This window comes from Anomalospiza imberbis, chromosome 6 (assembly GCF_031753505.1).
Source record: "Anomalospiza imberbis isolate Cuckoo-Finch-1a 21T00152 chromosome 6, ASM3175350v1, whole genome shotgun sequence".
Classification (NCBI taxonomy): Eukaryota; Metazoa; Chordata; class Aves; order Passeriformes; family Viduidae; genus Anomalospiza; species Anomalospiza imberbis.
Window position 1 is genome coordinate 10,683,339 of NC_089686.1, and position 5,859 is coordinate 10,689,197.

Sequence of the window (5,859 nt, forward strand, 5' to 3'; positions counted from 1 at the left end):
CCCCACCATACCAATCTCACTGCAAAGTTGGTCAAGTTTAGCCAAGAGTCACTTGTATCAAAAGAGAATATTCTTTAACTAAAGTTAATTGTAACTCTTAAATGATGATCCAAATAATAACTTGAAATGAATTTTTACAGAATTAAACCAATAGCAGCAGAAAGCCTTGGAGATGCCAGATGGTGCCTGCCCAGTCTTTAGGGTTCCCAGACACACACAAAGCCAGCAGGCTGCCTTTTAGACCTTGAATGTCTTCACTGTCAACTGACTTTGCCCTCTCTTCTGCCTCCCTTCTTCATCATCACTATGGTGACTACTGTATGGCAACCTTTGAAACTCACTCTTTCTCTCCTTTATTCATTCTTTTTCCTTTAGCATCCCTTTCCCTTTTGACCCAATCCTGCCCTTTAAATGATAGGATCAGCTCTGGACTGAGACTGAAGTCATCCCAGCTGTCCAGCCTGTCTCTGCTGCATGCTTGTCTCATTGCTCATCAATCATCTCCTGACCCACCTCGGTTTGCCAAGCAACATTTTAAGGCAAACTGGAATAAGCAACAGTTCACCTTGAAACACACTCCCAAACTGTGACAGCCAAAGAACTGCCTGATAAGCAGCTGTACAACAAAGGGGAGGGGAACGAATGTCCTAAGGTAAACTTTCCCTTCTCTTAAAACAGTCTCCTCCATAATACACGTAATGAATGCTCATCCATCTTCCTCTTATTGATTTAATCTTATGTCAAACCTACCTTTTTGTGTATTCTGGAAGAGAGCCTGTTTCCCTCCACGTGTCACCCAGCATCACGTAGTGCAGCGGCTGACAGGAGCAGGGTTCGGGAGGAGAACGAGCTGTGTTGTTTCTGATGCAAGGCACAGCTCCAGAGGCTCAAATGTGCTAACTCAACTTCAGCTTGGCAAATGAAGTCCGAGGCTTCAGGCAGAGCATCTCAGCCCCGTGTGCCCCCCTTAATGTATTGGAAGGGAGAGAAAGTATTAAAAGCGTCAGATATGTGAAGGATCAAGTACAACTGTTATTTTAACGTGACTTGCTCCCTTTCACATTTTATACCGATTTCCTATAGAAATAAAGCTTATGAGATCAGTTGGGAAATGCACATCTCTCACCCTTCAATCTTCTTTCCCCCATTAGCCAATTTCAAGAGCACTTAATAGAAAGTAAAGTCCTTCAGGCTTAAATTAATTTTTACAGGATTTATAAAAAACAGTGGCCAGGAAGCAGAGACCATGGTTTGGACTTTCCCAAGCTGACCTCTAATGATTTTTCTCCTGTGACCCTATTTCTAGAATATCACTTTGCTTTAAAATCCTTGTGGGGGGAGAGGAGGGGGAGGGAGTGGGGTGGCAGGGGTGAATTATGTGTGGAATGTTGTAAGGGCAAAGCAAAGGGGAAATACAGTGCCATGGTGAGTACACCAGTGCATCAACTACCACTAACTAGCCAACTAACTAGCCACTGTGGTGCTGTTGTGGGGAAGGCCAAAGACAGGATCCTCACAGCCATCCTCGGGCAGCATGCCATGGACAGGCATAGGCATAGGAGGGGAATAGGGCAAGATACTGCTATGCCAAAAGCAGTGTGAAAAAGCCAGGAAGCCTCATGTAGCTGTGTAACTGTGGTCACACTGGTGGGACCAACAAGCTTCTCCTGAGCAGCCCACCTTGTGGTCCAGTCAAGGACTAACCCAATCCTGGCCTAAAGGTCTGAAGTCTGACTTAATATGAGCCATAAAAGGATACTGTAGATTAGGGCTATGTCATCCAGGAAATGTCTAAATATAGCTTTACATGAAATGAACACGAGGTGCTGACAATGACTGCCATGAATGTGCGACCTTAGGATAAGGATGAAAAATTAATCAATTAAAAATGCATAATAAGAGATAGCAGCCACTGAGGAAGTGCACTGCACAGTGCAAAGGGCTGATTGAATACCAGGGAGCAGCTGTGGCTCAGTTCTTCCACCTTTAGCTGCTGTGTCATGTAAGCCCTGGTACCAGTGTTAGGAACTGTCCCCGCTGTCGAGCGCTGGGTGAGCCCTGTGCTGCCTGGAGCTGTGTCAAAGAGCTGCACAGCGGCAGCAGCAGGAAAAGGACATTCCCTAGCTGGATTCTGGTCACTGCATGGGTGGTCAACAGTGGAGATGGGCTGTTGGTGGGTCCCATCTCTGGAGCACAGCAAGTTCTGGAGAGTGTTGTGGTTAGTGGGATGTGAGACACCTTGAGAGGTCACCAGTTGTGGAGGAGTGGGGTGAGGTATTGCCCTGTTTCCCTGGAGCTCCCCATGTGCTGGGAGTTGTTACTGCTCAACCACAGCCCGGCTGTTATTTATGCTGACAGCAGCAACTCACACAGCCCCTCAAAGAGAAGGTTCAAGTCAGGGGAAAGGATGGGTTAAAAACGAGGAGGAAATGACAAAGAAAATCTCAAGAGAAACCTGGAGCAGCAGAAAAACACAGAGGCTGTAAAGTGCAGAGAAGATGGAAAGGAGGATGAAAGGCTGAAGGCAGCAGAGCAGCTGTGGGGACGTCAGGAAGGCAGAGTGGCTGAAGAACATGGAAGTTGCAGGGCATGACATGCTTTGTGCTTTATGCAGAGATAACAGTAGATTTGAGTACAATTAACTTAAAAGTCAATACTGCCCTTTACATGATAGGAACATAGATCTGCAGAGAAACAGGCTTCATTATTTTCCCTGCTTACAGGATGACCTACTCTCAGGGAAAGTCACTCTCTGACTGGCTCTTGTAAAGTACTGGAGGTGACAACAACTGTCCATTTTGGCAAAAAAGGAAAAGGTTAAGGGAAAGGGTTTTAAATGGGCGGCAGGAGATGTTGTTCTCCTTTGTTTCTCCAGAGCTAAAAAAAAAAAAAAAAAAAAGACAAGAGCACAGAAATGGAGAGCAAGAGGGAAGAGCTGCAGAAACAGAAAAGACAGCAGCTGTTGTGGTGCTGACTCTTCCTCTCCATCTCATTGTGAAAGAAGGGGCTCAGCTCACAGCTTCCTCTGAGATAATTTGTACCCGCATTGGGCTGATCAGGGCACTGCTCAGCCTTCCTGAGCACCCTTGCAGTACTCTAACAAAAATGCAGTCTTGGCTGCCTAATCCGCACTCTGAAATAGGGGCACGAGCAGACAGAGAAGAGGAAACAGGGAGAGGGAAGAAAGAAAATAAGAAACTGAAGCCCAACAATGAAGATATTGGCTAGGTCCTTTCCTTCAATTTCCCTAACTACATAATTTTTCTAAGATGAAGTATATTACACCCATTTTAGTAACTTAGTTGTTTCTGGGATTTGAGAAATGCTTGGGCAGGGCAGACCTGAGAGTTAACCACTCCCCCAGAGATGTTTACTTCACCTAGGGCCCACTGCATTTCTGCCCAATATGGGCAGAAACCTGACTCACTCATTATTTAGCCTTTATTAATGACCTTTTAGTTTGCCATGTGAATCTACAGAACCCTGAGTCCGTGACAACAGGCCTTTTGTGCTAATCTATTCTGTGTTTTATAAATAATTTCATTACTTTTGTTTTTAAAAAAATCTTGTGTGAGGGACTGAGTTCAGCCCTGAGTAACCCCAAAGACCTTATATCTGTTTATTTTCATGTTTTCATTACTCTCTATTCAACCACAGTTATTTCTGCTATAATTGAATGTTGTGGACTCTTAGAACTGCTGCATTTAGAAGCACCCAAGAAAGTCCCCACTGCCCATGGCTGGAGCCTGTGTTTGGGGCATTTTGTTCATGGTGGTTTTGCATGATAGGCTGAGGGTCACAGCTGCTAAATCCTCTCTCCCTGCATTTCAGTGGTGTCAGTCCCACCTCAGCCATCCCAGCACAAACACTTACTCTAAGAGTACAAATGCAAGGAAAAATAAGTTGTTAAAATATTGACCCTGCAGTATGGAGTGAAGCAGAGAGTCTCCTGAGAAATCCTCCTCTGCTGCATTTTATTAAACAAAAATAACTTGCAGAGGCCAGAGAGACGAATGTTTGCCCAGGCCCCAGTGAAGAGATTTGATTTGTATTGTACTCTTGCCTCTTTCCTGTGAAGGAAGGAGGATTAAAACACCTCCCCAGGTGGACAGGGGAGTCTGAGCAGGGCCCGATGTCCAGGTGAGGCAGCTGACAGGTGAGGTGCTGGGGCAGGTGGGGCAGAAGGGACAGGAGCAAAGAAGACCAGACAGACTTTCTGCATCACTCGGTGACACACCTGCATGAAGTCACCAAAGGACTGACCCTCCAGGACATTTTACACATCTTAACTTTATACCAACAGAACTGAAACAGGGCTAAACAGACATTTGCCCCCACGCCCTGTAGATTTTCATGAGTCAGCTAGGTCTTTGTTTTGCTTGGGGACCATCCTTTTTCATAACATCCTGGTCATTGCTCCAAGAGGTGCCTCAGAGCTGAAGGACTGTTAAAGCTGAGGAGCAGAGGCAGGCAAGGAGCACACCAGCCCAAGAATTAAACAGCCCAAGAATTAAACCAGTAGTCCTTGACAAAATGCAATCATTACTTAATACTTTTTAATGCATTTTTTTTCAAAGTGTAGAGTCCAATAATTACATCAAAGTTATCTAGAGACTAAAGGATATGTACTGGTCTCTCTAGATTCTCCCCAAGCCCCCAGAGATTATGCCTGTGATTTTGGGAGGTCAATGGCCAACACTCACAGAAAGACACCAGCCCATTTCAGTTCATTTCTTGATCTTCCATGGAAATACCCACTTTAAGTCTCTTCACTTCTTACCCCTCAGGTGGAGTTATCTGCATCTTAATTTTGGAAGGTTACTTTGGGGAAATTATTTAATACTGTGCTGTATTTGGGATGTTCAGGAGTTTGCAGTGAGGGCTGGCCCATTCCTTTATTAAATAAGGAGTCATCAGCGTGTTTTCAAACTACTCAAGCATCAACACAACCTGAAGTGGTCCTTTCTCATACATCAGTGGCCAAACCCAGCCAAGAGCTGCAGCTGCCAAGGTGGAAATCATGGCAGCTACCTACTTCTTAGTCATCAGCTAAAATAACAGATTGCAAGGCAAGGCCCAGGCATGATTTGTGCCACTAACACCCAAAATGAATGACTTCTTCTGGGTGACTAAAAGCCATTTTTTTTCTCTATCTAAATTACTTATTTCTTGGGTTATTACCAAATCTTTTTAGCCTTCACATGCAAGAATTGCAAGAGGAATTTTTATTTAGGTGACAGATAGACAGAATATCCCTGGGAGAGCTGGGAAGCCCGTGCTTCTACGAACACTGGCACATGGGTTTGCAAGGGCCAGCACTGCTTGAGACTGTGTGAGCAGTGTCTGGGGAAGCTGAGACACTGCAAAGGAGCTGCTTTCCTCCTGGACATGTAGGGTTTCCAATAAAAGGATGTTCTGTTCTCTGCCACCTCTAAAAACAACACTGGTACTGTCATCTCCAGGTTTGTTTTGCTATGTCCGATATTTTTAAATTGTTTATTAAAAACACTGCTGATTTAATTGGGTGTTTGTAATAGCAGGAGAAGTGTGCCAGTGGCTCGAGCCAGGAGCCAGAAGGCTTCTCCCATTCCACTGACATTGCCAGGCCTCCGTGGCTCACAGAAAACCCCCTGCCAGTCACCCAGTACTAAACTTCCTTCATGTGATTCCATCACCATCACCAGCTGGGGTGAAACGGCTGTGAGAAGGTGTCTCAGAGTCTGAAACCATGCACAATATCACCTTGCTTTAATTTCACCATGATTATCAACATTTTTCTTCAAATCCTATTGTAACCACAACATAGAAAAAGTTTATGTAAAAGTCTTCTCATTGCATTTGCCAGAATCATGATGCTGC